Source organism: Gossypium arboreum, chromosome 6 (genome assembly GCF_025698485.1).
Source record: "Gossypium arboreum isolate Shixiya-1 chromosome 6, ASM2569848v2, whole genome shotgun sequence".
Lineage (NCBI taxonomy): Eukaryota > Viridiplantae > Streptophyta > Magnoliopsida > Malvales > Malvaceae > Gossypium > Gossypium arboreum.
In genome coordinates, this window is record NC_069075.1 from 111,880,318 (window position 1) to 111,896,885 (window position 16,568).

Consider the following 16,568-nt stretch of genomic DNA (forward strand, 5'->3'; position numbering starts at 1 on the left):
CTAAAATGAATATGGGCCCATTTATCTAGCATGTGGATGATTTTGATATTATATGATTCTGGTAGATGCATCTACAAAATAATCATATTCATTATCAACTCGCAACTTGTTGTTTGTGAGATTGCTTGTTTAAATTATTAATTTCAGATTACGCAATTAAAATAATTCATCTTGCTGATGTTGGTGAGTTTATATCCCCAGCTTTCAATAATTATTGTATGTCAATCTGGATAAAAGTTAAACATCTTATACCTTATATTCACACATAAAACGATTTAGCTGAATCGTTTATCATATGCCTCCAACTAATAGCTAAACCATTACTTATAAGAACAAAGTTTCTTATTTCAGCATGAGATTATATTGATTTACATATTGTATGCATCAAGCCAATAAATTATAAATACTCTCCATTACTATTTATTTTTGGTTAAGAGCCAAATATTTCCCATCTTACAATTTTTGGATGTGTAGTATATGTTCCAACTGCTCCACACAATGCACAAAGATGGGTCATCATAAGAGATTAGGAATGTATATTTATATGAGTCTTCTTATATTATTAAATATTTTTGAGCTATTAATTCGAGATTTAGTTATGACATGAGTTTTCAGTTTTCCCACTATTAGGAGGAGAGAATAAAAAACTGGATTAATAAAGTACTTGAAATGAATTATCAATGTCTAAGATCCTCATACAAAGCAATATTAACCAGAAGTTCAATAGATAGTTCATTTTACAAATCAATTGCTAGATTAATTAAATCTCACATACCAGCTGAAAATGTTTCAATACGAATTGATGTCCTAATAGGGCAAACTGTTAATGCAATAAAAAGTAATCCATGCCTGAAGTGTGGAAGACTGGTTGATTCAAGAAAATGAGCAAACATTCAAAATGGTCATATAGTGAAGGCAAGGTTCCTAAAGAGACTCATGACATAACTAATTATAAAACTCAAGAAGAGATTCAGGTACCTAAAAGTGAAAATGAAAATGATGAAAATAAAGAGATCTCTATAAGTTATGTCAATACGAGAAAAAGATGGAACTAGAAAAAAATATAGTTTTCGATATCAAATTTTCTTATACTGTAGCCATTGAAATAACAAAATAAAATAAGGATCCTGAGCCTAAATATTTTGAAGAATGTGAAAATAGAAAAGAATGGCCAAAATGGAAAGACACAATTCGAGAAAAATTGAATTCACTTTCTAAACGTGAGGTTTTTGGGTTTTTGGACATGTAGCCCAAACATCTAAAGATATAAACTCGATAGGATATAAATGGGTATTTGTGCGAAAATGAAATGAAATTTAAGAAGTCATAAGATATAAAGCTCAACTTGTAACATAAGGATTTTCGCAAAGGCTCGACATTGATTACAAAGAGACATATTTTTTTGTGGTGGGTACAATCACGTTTAGAGGCTTTATTAGTCTGACAGTATGTGAAAAACTTGACATGCGTTTAGTGGATGTTGTTACATACTATTTGTATGGTACACTTGATAGTGAAATTTATATGAAAACCTTTGAAGGGTTTAAAATCTCAGAAGGATATAGAATTTCTCAGGAAAATTGCTTGATCAGACTAAAGAAAAGTTTATATGGATTAAAACAATCTGGACGTATGTGGTACAATTTTCTTAGTGAATATTTGTTGAAAGAATGTTATAAAAATGATCCAATTTTTCCATGTGTTTGTATAAAATGGTTTGGATCGAATTTTGTGATAATTATTATTTATGTTGATGATCTAAATATTATTGGAACTCCCAAAAAGCTTCAAAATGCAATAAATTATTTAAAGAAAGAGTTTGAGATGAATGATCTTGGAAAAATAATTTTTATCTTGGCCTACAAATCGAGCATTTAAAAGATGGAATTCATATCCATCAGTCAATTTATAATGAAAAGATCTTAAAGAAATTTTACATGGATAAAGTTCATCTATTGAATACCCTGATGGTTGTCTGGCCGTTAGATTGAATTTTGTCCTTGTAAGAATAATGAAGATTTTCTTGGTCCTAAAGTACCATATCTAAATGGCATTGACGTATCTTGCAAACAACACAAGACCTGATATAACTTTCATTGTAAACTTGTTAGCAAGATTTAGTTGTTCTCCAACACGTAGACATTGGAGTGGAATTAAACATGTATTCGAATATCTCAGAAGGACCATTAATATGAGATTATTTTATTCAAATGATTCAAAATCTCTTTTAGTTGGCTATGCTGATGTTGGTTATTTATAGGATCCATATAAAGGTTGATCTCAAATGGGATATTTATTTACATGTGAGGGTACTGCCATATCATGGCGTTCAACAAAGTAAACATTAGCTGTCACATCTTCAAATCATGCAGAAATAATTGCAATGCATTAGGCAAGTCAAGAGTGTGTTTGGCTAAGGTTATTGACCCAACATATCTAGAAGATATGTAATTTTCCTTTACAGGAAAAGATGTCAACTATCTTATACGAAGATAATGTAGCATGTATAGCTCAATTGAAGGGTGGTTACATCAATCGTGATAGAACGAAACATATTTCAGCAAAATTATTCTTCACCCATGACTTGAGAAAAGAGGTGATATAAATGTTCAACAAATTCGTTCTAGTGATAATTTAGCAGATCTTTTTACTAAGGCATTGCCAACTTCAATATTTGAAAGACTACTACACAAGATTGGAATTTGTCGACTCAAAAATGTAATGTAATATTGCCATTAGGGGGAGTCTAAAAAGTTGTACTCTTTTCGTTTAACCAAGGTTTTGCCCCATTAGGTTTTCCTGGTAAATGTTTTTAACGAGTCAGCTTGTAATAGAAGATTGTGTACTATTTTTCCTTTATTAGGTTTTTATCCCATAGGGGTTTTTTCTAATATGGTTTTAATGAGGCACATTATCTACCAATGGACATCCAATGGGGAGTGTTATGATTATCTTATTAAGTGGATGTCCTTAAAGATCAAGATAAGTTTTGATGTACTTTAAATCCTAATACTCAATAGAATTAGATCTCTACTTCATTTATACTTCTTATGCCTATAAATAGAGATTTTGAAGAAGCATTGTAATCATCTCATTGATCAATAAAATACATTCTATATTGCCTCACATATTTTATTTATTCTTTACTCTCTCTATCTCTCTTTATTTTATAATACAAATTAATTAAATGAGATTAATAAAACAACATATAATTATATTTTAAAAATAAAAATAAAAATAAAAAATATTATGATTATTGTATAAAAATAACTTTTTAGTGATTATGGAAATGAAATATATATCTTAAAATTAAAGTAATATTATTATTGTATAAAATAACTTTTTAGCAATTATGGGTAGTGCAAGTATAAAAAATAATAAAAGGCATAATTGTAAAATTTACCCTCAATATTTCGGGGTTTTGTTTTCACTTTAGCTTTTTTTTTTCAACCTCACCTACAACGTTGTAAAAAGTTTTCAAATAAGGCCATAATTGACGAAATTCATTAGTTAACTGGTAGTGAACACTTTGTCCTATGTGGCTTGACACCTTAGTTACTTAATCTGTGACATGCATGCCATGTCAACGCTAATGTGGTTTTGGAAAATCTATAAAATATTAAAAATTTAATTTTAAAAAATATATAAAAATGGGGAATTAAAAATAAAAAATACATGAAATTTTTTATAAAATAATTAAAAATTATAAAAAAGTTATCTTACAAACAAAACCCTAAAAACATTCTTCTTTTAGCAAAAAAAAAATACACGTTCTTGTTTTGAAAAAATAACTTTCTTTTCCTCAACCTTAATGGCCATCACAACCACTATTGTCGCTTGCATTGTTGCCCGCTTTTGTTAAGATCAGGAAACATGTTCAAGGCCTTTTCTTCTCCGTCCTTCAAAATCCCTAAAATCGTCCTTTTTTTTTCTTACTTTAACCTAGGGCAACCGCTTTTCACCATCACTACCATCGCATACTAGCACTATCGTCAGTCAAAAAAGCTATCAAAAAGCTTCCTCTCCTTTGTTATGGCTTGAATTAGTAGCAGGAAATAAGTCGTTCAGTTAGTTCAACACTATGTTTAAGTTAAAAATGTTAGTAAAATGATGTGTTTCAGAGGAAAGTCGAAAATGTCGTGTCTTCTATTTAATGAAACAGTTAGTTTTGAGGCTAAGGATCACAGTTGTCATGTAACAGCTTCTTAACTAATTTTTTTTTGTCATTACTTTCCTTTCCTTTTTAGCGAAGGTTGTAACAAGAAGCAGTTATGAAATGAATGGAATGAAATTCTTCTTCTCTTTGGTTCTCTTTATTTTCTCCTTCTTTTCTCTGCTCTAGATTTCTTCTCTTTTTTTTTTCTGGAACAAATCATATCAAAGGTATCAAAGTTGTACATCCTCAATCGCTAGAGAAGGAGTCACCACTCGGTTGCAAAAGGATGTCGGTCACCTTTAATAGGACGTCGCTAAGCTTCAAGTTGAACTTTCTCAGTGGGATATGGGAAAAGGTATTTTAGGTGGTCATCCACTTGGCTTTTCTCTTAAGGAAGCAATGTCTAATTCTCTAATAGTGGATCTGGGGGGAATGGGCACCTTATTGAGTTTGAGCAGTACAAAGGCAACCCATCGCCCTTACAAACGGGAGTGCCTTAAGTTTGATGACTCGGATTTCAGAGGGTGGTAGGCCAAACTAGAACAATACTTTGAAGCTGAAGGGATTACTAACTGCTAGAGTTAGAATCGTAATGCTTCATTTGGAGGGGAAAGCACTTGACTGGCATCACTTCTACACTCAGAAACATAGAGGGTTCTACTTGTTGACACTGGATTATTATGCTCATAGCTTGAAGAGACGTTTTGGCTCAAGTTCTTTTCAAGACCCTATGGCTAAATTGGTTTCGTTAAAGCAAAAAGGCTCAGTGGATCAGTTCCATGGCACTTTTGTCAACCTTCTTAATCAACTTCAATTGCCAAAAGTTTATGCTTTGAATATTTTCACTAACAACCTGATAATTGAAATAGGTCAGTATTTACAACTCTTTAAACCTAAATCCTTATTGCAAGGATTCTTAATAGCTAGACAGGTGGAAGGCATCCTTACCAACTCTCACAAGCGTGGCTTTCCAACTGGGTTAGGAGCACATCATAGAACACAAACCTTGTTCTTCTCAAACCTTTCTATGGTGAAGGTGTCTCTTACAACGAGTTCCATCCACAGACAAGTGGTCCCTTGCTGGCTAAAGGTCAAGTTAAAGGCCCTACTAGGTTTTTATCCTTAGCTGACATAAAGGAAAGAAAAGGAAAAAGGTTGTGCTTCTGGTGTAGGGCCAAATATAGTCTAGGCCATAAATATGTTAAATCACAACTATAACAGCTATTGTTGGACCCTTGTTCTGATGGAGAAAGAGAGGACTTCCAAAAATGTCTAGATCATTTGGAGGATATAGCACATGAAGAAGAATCTGTTAAACCTCCAATATTATCCTTGCATGTTACCCAAGGCTCCTAAGGCCACACTATGTGAATTGTAGTACGCATTAGCGTTACTCGAGTCATAAATTTTGGTGGACTCAAGCAACACTCATAACTTCATCAATGCTAAATTGGTTAGGTATTTATCTCCACTAGTGAGACAGATGAGGAGATTGAGAATTACCATTGCTAATGGAGGTAGCTTGTCCACTTGTGGCACATGTAGAGGAGTGGCTTGGGAATCTCAAAACACCACTTTTGTATTTTTTTTTTTGCGTTACCCCTAAAAGGATATGATATGGTGTTAGGTATTTAATGGTTACTATCATTAGGGTTTATTGTTTGGGATTTTAATTCCTTAACCATGCAATTCAATTATCAAGGAAGGTCCTGTATGCTTCAAGGAATCATGTCAGGGGCCATCCAACTCTTGGATACAACTCAATCCTCCAAGTATTTATCCTTTGTGCGTTTAGAAATGGGGCCATGTGTTATGGTGATGGCTACACCAATGCAAACCTTCCTGTTAGTAGCTACTACAACTATTCCTTTAGATTTTAGTAGCTATTAGAGGAATATGTTGATATATTTCAGACTCCTAATGGCCTCCCTCCATCTCGTCTACAAGACCACAGAATCCAATTGAAGGATGAGAATTCAATAGTCAAGATTCGACCTTATAAGTATCCCACAGTTCAGAAAAATAAGATGGAGAGACTGATCCAAGAAATGTTGTAAATAAGCATTATTAGAGACAACAATATTAGGTATCTTGTTATCATGGTCAATAAGAAATATGACAGTTGGAGACTGTGTGTTGACTATAGGTAACTAAACCAACTAATTATCAAAGATAAGTTCCCTATCCTAATCATTGAGGAACTATTGTATAAACTAAGGCAAGTTGTTTTTTTCTCCAAATTGGACCTCAAATCTAGTTACCACCAAATCAAAATATGGGAGTCTGATATCCATAAGACAACTTTCTGGACACATGAAGGACATTACGAGTTATTGGTCAAGCCCTTTGGCCTCACCAATGCTCCTGCCAACTTTCAAGCACTGATGAACTTAGTGTTCAAACCCCTGTTGAGGAAGTCAGTTCTTGTTTTTTTATGACATCTTGGTATACTCCATGTCTTGGTCTAATCACATGTTGCACCTTAAATAGGTCTTTCATAACTAGAGAAACCATCAATTGTACGCCAATAGGAGTAAACGAAGCTTTGCTTTTACTAAAATTAAATACCTTGGTCATGTGATCTCACAAGGAACAGTAGCTATAGACCACTCCAAGGTGGAAAGAAAAGTGTCTTGGCCTACTCCAAAATTAGTTAAGAAACTTCAAGGCTGTTTTGGGCTTTCAGGGTATTGCCGCAGGTTCATTAGCAACTATGGAGCCAAGACTAAACCTTTGACTAATCTCCTTAAGAAGAATGAATGTAGATGAAATATGAAAGTGGAGGATGTTGTAAAAATCCAAGTTTGAAAATAATTTTCTTGCACAGCAAAAAATTAAAATTTTGAAAATCACCCCGATTTGTGACATTTATAGCAATAAACCTTAACTGAATTTGTACATGTGTTTTTGGCTTAGCAAATGTTTTTTCTTCTGGCTTTCAACCAAACAATCTTCTCTACTTTTCTCGTACCACAAACTGCTTCGAGTGTGGACTCGAACCAATTGAATCGAAACACAAAACTAGAAAAAGTTCTCTCCTTTTGGGGTGAAAACGAAAATTCTCTCTTCTTAATAAAAACAGGTAGAATTGTTATTCTGGAAAAAATTATGTAATATTTTAGAATAAATTCTCTCTATTTTTTGGCAAAATAACAATCTCTCAAAGTTGTGTTTATGTCTCTACCGATACCATCTATTTATAGAAAGAGAAGGCAGAACCCTTGTTAAGGTTTAGTGGTTTATATCAAATAGGAAAACAACATCCTACTTAGAATAGGACTAGAGTGGACGGTACAACCTATTATTCCAACTAGGGTTGTCGCCCCCTTCATGTTCATGAAGGGTTTTTTGGCCTTTCTTACATCGGGTCCAATTACGAGTACTTCTTGGCTTTTCTGACTCAGTACTTTATGATGTGATCCAACTCGATTCAGTTTTTCTATTTCCCAAAATAAAATTAAATATTTATATATAAAATAATTTTTTCATCCATATTTTACCCCTAACAAAATTTTGATGATTTTGCTCCTGGTAAAATTTCGATAAAATATGTTCAATATTTCAAAACTCAACATGTTCACTATGACTAAATGATTTATTTTCTTTTTCGGGCTTCAAAATAGTTCAAAAGTATAAGCTCATTCTTTCGATCATTTTTTAAGTAATCCATATAGGATTACAAATGGATCATTTCCATTTTTGGAAACCTACATCCATTTCCAAATTATTCCATTTCTCCATTTCGAAGAAAACCATAATCATTCCTGAATCTTTCACATTTCTCTTTTCCTATTCATTTTGTTCATTCCTATTCAAATACACAATACATTTCTGGTTTCAATGAGCTAGCAGAAGGACTGATTGGACATATATAGTTGAGGCTTAAATGATTTATAATTAAGTTTTGACTTTTCACCTATTAATTATAAATTCATTTAGTCACGAAGTCATTCCACTATAGTACTGTGCTAAGCTCTCCCCAATGACATACCATTACAAAAGCAACTACTCAGTGCTAGTACAATTACCTTGTCATAAGTGTGTTACTCTTATAGGATATCCTTGAGTTCTTTGGGATAATATTTGTTCTCCCTATATAATCCTATTTTATCTCATGGTAACCATTACATCTTTCTTTATGAAAAATCAATCACTATCAAATAGTGATCAAGTCATCCATTACAAAGATGGACAATCCTTGGCCACATTTACTTTTAATCAACCATGTAATTCCAATGAGAGGATATCATTTACCTATTTTTTGGGCTATTAATTCCACTGTTTTGAATTATGTTACATACTATAGAAGTCGTACACCCAATGTACCATTTTTCGGTTCCTTATCTATTTGAACTCAAGTTTTTACTTACATTAAAGTGTACGAGTCATGCATACATAGTCCACCATCCATTCAAGATTTAGGTATGCCACGCTATGAACATCACAAATGAATAAGTCCATAAACAGATTCAGGATCTATTCTGCTTGGGTCTCATCCAATGTACTGTCAGTTTAGCCAGTCACATCCATGTCTCTATCTTTTGTGAGTTTTCCGCTCTGATGCCCAAGACAAGACATCTCCTCAATTGGACTTGATAGATGACATATTAGTATTTTAATTGGTTTGCTCATTTTCGATTAGACTAATGACATGTTTAGATTCATCTACTAATACAAGCTATTTTTTCGTACTACGATCTAACCATTTAATACCACTTAGTATTAGTTAAACATTTAGACAACCAACGAGCAACATTTGCTTCCATTTTACTTTTTGTGCAAAAACAAAGTGAGGACAATTCTACAAAATTTATTAATGTAATCAATGAATTTGTTTTACTAACTAATCTGTTTGAAAAAATTACATGTTTACAAATGAATATACTACACTTAGGGCACCAAATCTAATAGAGAAGGTCTTTAAAGCACCAAAACCTACCTTAAGTACTACTCCTATCTTGATTCTTCTTGACTTCCATTCAAAATTTGCATTGACACCGATGCTTGTAGCCAATGAGTGGAAGTTATCTTACAACAGAAAGGGTATCCTTTTGCTTTCTTTAGTAAGGCACTAAGGGTAAAGCATCAAGCTTTGTCCATCTATAAGAAGGAAATGTTGGCAGTTCTTAGTTACTAAATATGGCCACTTTGTGGGCATGTCTCATCCTTTCTCTCCTTTAACAGTTGCTCAAGATACCTCAACAAAATCTATAAGCTCCATGGTCTTTCTGAACCTATTGTTTCTGATAGGGATAAGACTTTTATTCTTCAGCTTTGTAGGAACTCTTTAAGAAGCTAGGAATGTGATTGCACATGTCCACTACATACCACCTTAAGAGTGATGGGAAAATAAAATTTCTCAACTAGTGTTTAGGGAGTAACCTGTGTTGTATGACTGGACAATGGCTTGGGGACTAGTTCTCTTGGTTCCCCTCAGTTGAATAATGGTACAACTCGACTTTCCACTCAACTATACAAACTACACCATATGAAACCCTTTATGGACAAACACTACCTTGACACTTACCTTATCTAGTTGGCTCCTCCACAGTTGCTTGTGTTGATAAGAGTTTGTTAATCGTAGAAGAAGTGATGGAAACTTCCAAGTTTAGGAGTTGGTCTAACTCAAACTACAGCCCTACAGGCAACACATAGTTAGAAAGGTGTTGAACCAAAAATTACCCCTAAGTTTTTTTGTCGAGTTGGAAAAATGGCCTATTGACTCAAATTCCCACCAGGTTATTGCATTTATTCTACCTTCTATGTTTCTTAGCTCAAGTGACATGTTGGGAAGCAACCAATACAAACAACTTTACTCGTTGTGGATCTAGATGGAGCTATGCTCAAGAAGCCTACCCCCATCCTTGACAGACGTATGGTTCAGAAAAGTAACTAGGTTGTCACTAAAGTCTTGGTTGAATGGACCAACACATTCTGTAACACGCCAAACCCAACCTTATAATAAGATTTGAGTATGGTTTGTCACTACTTAAAATCAAACTAAATTTAAAACATTTTGGTGAAAGCTTTATATAATTCTTACAAAGTTATAAATATAAGACATACTAGTTGTTATTTTACCAAGGTTCGAATGAAAACATCATCAGTTTAAAAATGATGTACAAACCATGCAACATATGAGTTCAAATATAATAACTTTATTAAATAGGATATAATATTTTAAAACCAATCATTAATGCTTCATAAAAATATCATAGAATAGAGTCTTATCAAAGTAGAAGTTCTTAGTACAAATTATTTCCAAATACACTTATGTGCCACCCCCATAAGTAATGCATGATACAAAACAAAATAATCAGGTCACAAAAGTAGTAGCACTCTGGCATAGTCCTTCTAACAAAGCTTTCCTTCAATCAGCAAGTCTAAGAAGGAAAATGTAACAAACTAAGTTCATATGAACTTAGTGAGTTCCAAAGAAAATCATACATAACATTACTGATAGTACAATTGAACCATTCTGAATGATTTACACACACATCTGTATAGTACGCCCAATGGCGTATACAAAACACAGACAGACTCAGTATGCCAACTTACTTACCACTTGGACGTATACTATACGCAGCTCAACTCAACTTAAACAAATCCATTCCCATGCCAGCCATATACCTAGAATTCATAATTAGAAGCATATCATTCAAACTTATTCACATACATTCTCCCCTTTAACTCTTCCTATAATTTTCATTCAGAACATCGTATTTTGTCTTGATTTGCCAATCTGGTTATCAATATAGTTGCCCTATCGGAGGCTACACAAACATATCTCCTCGTCTTCATCACCTCATATCATTTAATATCATATCTTACATATTAGAAATAGATGGTAATGGCTTAAGCATGAAGAATGACGCTTACTTTATACCACAAATAGACTACTCTCAGACTGAAGACTTTGGATAACTATTATTCACACCATACCATACCATACAACATCTTTTATCCATTAAAAAGGAGGATTACATACCTTACATGAATTATAAAATAAAGAAAATTACAACACATGGAAGTAAGAAGAAACTCACCAGAAACTCTAACACAAGTCTATAAAGGAGGTCATTTTCTTTTATCACTTGGACCTTCGTTAACTTCATGAACTAAAATAAATATAATTAAACATATCAGATCATTAATCAATCAAGTCTAATCATGCATGTAATAATCAACAACGCTCGATCTAGAATCAGAAAGTTTCCTCCTTCACACACTATTCTAACATCTATGCATGCAAAATGAGAAACACGTAAATGGCTTAGAGAGTAACCTAGGGTTCATTAGTAATTAAGAGTGAGCTAGTATTAACGTAGAGGTTATTTGAATATTGCAAACCTTACTTCGAAGAGGTTTTCTAAACCTAGGTTTTTAAAGAGATTTCTGAGGAAATCAAGGAAGAAAATGAAAATGAAAAAGTGTTCAAAAAGACCATATATCCTTATATACTTAAGCTCAGAGATAAAGATTAGTGGAAAATCAGGTAATTCCACTAACTCTCTTGATTCCCGTGATTAAGTGCACTTAACACAATTTAAGTCTTATCATCTATAGTAGTCTAGTTCTATTCTAACTAAATCTCAACTTAACCAACCAAATTACCATAATTAAATACTTAAATCTCAACTTAACCAACTAAATTACCACACACAAGTCATGTACCCAACATATCGACTATGGGGTCGATCATCTTTAGAGCATAAGCCTCCACTTATATTAAAGTGCATGAGTTACATACATGCATGGTTAGCGGCTAACTCAAAATTTTGGTAAATCACACTAAGAATGTCACAAGTGAATTAATTCACAAACGAATTAAGAATTAATTCATCTTGGGTCCAATCCAATGTATCATTCTTCCAGTGAATACATCTGTGTCTCTACCTATGGAGTGAACTGTTCTGATAGCCAAGACTAGTCATATCCCCAATTGGAATTGTAGACAACATAATAATCCTTCTAAGTATTTGAATCAAATGCTCACTTTGATTCTTTTACGGGATTACAGACTTGTTTAGATTATCTACTGAAGTAAGTTATCTTTCTCGCAATGTAAACGTTCTTATAGTGCCCTTTATCATCAGTTTGAACTTAGACAATCAATGAGCTAATATTTGTTTGTCACAATTTCCCTATGCATGCAAAACATGAAAGACAGAAACACAAAAACATAATAGTGAAATGTGAAATTAATTTTATTTATTCATCATTCAAATACATAGAAAATAGTTACATGTTTATTACAATATGGGCACATTTCCCAACAAATTATCTATTTTTTTCAAAAATTAAATTACCCTTATTATTTAGAATATGCTAGTTGTAACAACCCGATTTTTAATGATATCAGAAAATGCGGTTTAGGAACCATATTTCTGTAAGCTGGGTCTATAATTTGTGGAGTTGGTATGATATAATATTAAAGTTTGGTCCTTCAATTTTGTCTATAAATTGCTTAATTAGGGTATAGGACTAAATTGTAAAATTTTTATCGCTATGGATTTTTAATTAGCCAAAGATCCAAAATGGTAAATAAATCATTTTCTATTAAAGGTTAGTGGATGGTGATGATATGTCCACTAAATTTTTTTAATGGTTATTTAATTAAGCTTAAACTAATTAAACCAAATTAATTGGTTCCTAACTAAACAATATAAGTTAAAAATAAAATAAAAAGATTCCATTTTTCTTTTCCATTTTCTTCTTGCTGTAAGCCAAAGGACGAAAACCAAAGGAAATTCAAGAAACATTTGACCCTCCATTAGTAAGCAAATTTAAGTTATTTTCTTGTAATTTTTATATTTTTGAGGTCATGAGAGCTTGATTTAGTTTGTCCATGTACCAATTTGAAAAATTGTTAATGTAATACCTGTGACAGCCCAAAATTGACCCTAGTCGGAAGGTGGTCTCGGGACCACAAAACCGAGGCATAAAAATAATTAAAAATTTATTTTGATGCCTATAATATGTGTGTGCTCATGTATGACATTTTATGATGATTGATTTAGTGTTATAAGGGTGAATTCCACAAGAAAGGACTTAGTAATGAACTTTGAAAGTATGATAGGAAATGTGTGATGACTAATTAAAGCATGCATGCAAAATAATGGACTTGCATGTCAAATTCCCCTTTATGGGTGGTGGCCGGCCATGACAAGGAGGATGGGCTAAACATGTCATGAAACATGTTTTGTTGGTGCATTAGGGTGAAATAATAAACAAAGGTGTATGGGTGATAAAAATGAAAAAAAAATGTGTGTGAGTGTGGTAATTCCCCCATTGCCGTGAGTTGTAGAGAAGGAAAGAAAAAATTTTGTTCATCCTTTCTTTGAGCCAAAACTAAGGAAGAAGGAGGATTTTTGCTTCATGCTTGGTTTGGAAGAGATCTAGAAGGAGATTTGGCTAAGTTTGCATCAAGATTAAGGTATGTTTGAGGTTGTGTTGGGAGTTTCATGCATGTTTTGGTTGCTAACTTGATGTGCATGTTAGCCATGGCTCAAATCTTTGGTATGCCATGGAAATGGTATTTGGCCAAAGTTGTTATAGTGATAAAGCCATTGCATGCTAAGTGTGAAGCTTGATGATGATGCATGCAATGATGGATTTTCTACTCATGAGTAAGATTTTGAGTTTTCTCTTTGTTTTATCATGATTAAAGTTGAAAAGGAGCATGATTGTCATACTTGGCCATGATGCATTCTTGAGCATGATTCATGCTTCTTGCATGTTAGTTAAAAGTTTGTGTTTTGGATGGCTATGGACACCTTGAAAATTCGGCCATGCTCATATATGCATATATATGATTGCACATTATGTTTGGTTATGAACTAAGTGATGAATATATTGATTTAAAGAAGAAAATGTGGAAGAATGCTTGTGAAATTGCAAGCACAATTCGCCTAGCACACATATAAGTGCTTGATGCTATATTATAAGTTTTGGGCCACAATGTGCAAAGCATAAATTAGTAGATTGCATGCTGTTTTTGTGAGGTATTAAGTGCAAAATTGACCTCAACATGTACATGAATATTCGGCCTTGGGTAGCCTATTGAAGGCCTTAGCATTTCCTTGATGCTCAAATAAATTGTATTGAATTGCTTGATGTAGTATAAAATGTGCATGACCATTGTGTATTCAAGCTAAAGAGTGGCCATATGACCATTTAAAATCCTTGTCATATTCGCCATAAGCAAGCACAATGAGGTTTTAATAAATTGAATTTGTTTGAATTAGCTCAAGAGCTAAGAGGGCCACAATTGGACAAGGGAAGGAAAAGGTGATCGAATAGCCGAAAAAGCCGTTCGACAACATCCGAGGTAAGTCCTCAAGAAGTGACCTTGCTTGAATTATGTGAGATGAAATATGGATGTGTATGATTATTGATTATGTGTGTATGAGTATTTGAATTCCACCGGGCTAAGTCCCGGCGAATATGCTAATGATTATAATTGTGTTTGAGCCTTAGTAACGAAAATGAAATATGTATGTCCAATGATTATTGATGTATGTGTGCATGAGAAATTGAATGATATCCGGGCTAAGCCCCGAAGACAATTATGCTGGAAATTATAACCGGGTTAAGACCAAGGCAATTGTGCTAGTGGCTACATCCGGGCTAAGACCGAAGGCATTCGTATGAGTCATTCTATCCGGCTAAGACCGAAGGCATTTGTGCAAATCGTGATATCCGGGCTAAGACCAAGGCATTTGTGCAAATCGTGATATCCGGTTAAGTCCGTGAGGCCTTGGTGCGGGTTACCATAACCGGGCTATGTCCCGGCGATTGATCGAGTAGCGACATCCGGTTAAACTCCGAAGGTATGTGATTTGAAAATTATAAGCTTGCTGGAAAATTTCAGCTAATGCACTTGTGAAATTTCCCAATGACAAGGTAAGTGCGGTGTGTGCTTTGCGCGCTAGGAGTAAGAGCGTGTGAATATCCGCTCCTATGATGGAACGAGTTATCGGCCTTAATGAAGCCGTTATTTGTGTATGAACATAAGAGTTGGGATGGTGAAGTAAGTATGATTATGTGAATGTGCATTAATGAAATGATGCATTTAACTATGTGAATGTATTGCTGTAATTAGAGTTGATTATATTCCTTGAGACTTACTAAGCATAAAAATGCTTACCCCGTTGCTTTGGCTCTTAGTTTTCTAGATTTCGCTCGAGGCAATCGGATTTGGGATCGTTGAAGTCGAAGTCATCCACACTATCAAGCCTCCATTTTGGTATAAATTTTTGGTTGAACTTGAGATGGCATGTATAGGACTACCTCTTGTTTGTTAAATACGTTGTAATGTAAGTTTGTATGGCCATGCGAAAATGGCTCGAAAAGGGGAGCATGAACTTAGACTTATTGTGGGTTGTATGTATATATATTTGGGGTCATGATGTGGCTATGGTTTGGAAATGGGAATGTTGGTCATATGATCAGCCATTGGCATGGTTAAAATGATCATATATGAACCTATGTATGGCAAGATTAGTTGAATCATGGAGACTACCAAATAGGTAAGTCCTACCTTAAAACAGATGCTGCCAGCTGCAGTGGCGTGAATGTGAAAAATCACCATAATTCATAGGAATGGAATAAAATAGTGAATAAGCTATGTAAATGAACCTTGATGAGTCTATTTTCATATGGAAGAAACGAAACGGTCATAGGAGTTACAGGTTAAGAGATATTAAAGCTATTGTGAGACAGGGCCAGAATGGTTTCTGGGTTCCCTGTCGCAACTTTAAAATTCACTATAAATTATCCAAAAAGAATTAGGAGATATAACTTATATGTACAGATTCCATTTTGAGTCTAGTTTCATTAGAAACAAACGACACCAGCATTAAAGCCCTGTGCAGAGAGATATTCAAGTTATACCGCGCGAAGGTCAGAGCAGTCGATCCCTGTAACTTGGGTAACTTTAACTAATAAACTGTACCAATTGGCCCGACCAAAATCCTAGAAATAAATCCATGGATGTATATATGAGTCTAAATTCAGGAAAATTTACGAAACCAGTTTCCGAGTTTTGAAACTCGAGATATGATTTTAAGGCGACAGTGACGCAGTTTTTCCAGCCTGACTGAAATGTCCAATAGATGGGCAAAACAAGTGAACTTGGCTTGCTAACCCCTCGTGTCCGACACCGGCGATGGTCTCGGGTTCGGGGTGTTACAATTTTATTGGTATCAGAGCCACGGTTTAGTCGATTCTAGGACTATCGTGAGGTGTTTGGGGTCTAGCTATACATGCCATTAAATGATGAATCGATAGTGTGGTGATTTCTGACAATTTGACTTTGAGTTTGTTTATAGCAATGGATCCCGATCCCAACCGAGCAATAGCTGATGATGTGGAGAGTGTGGCGCTGCTCCCGCACAAGGGACAGCGGCGG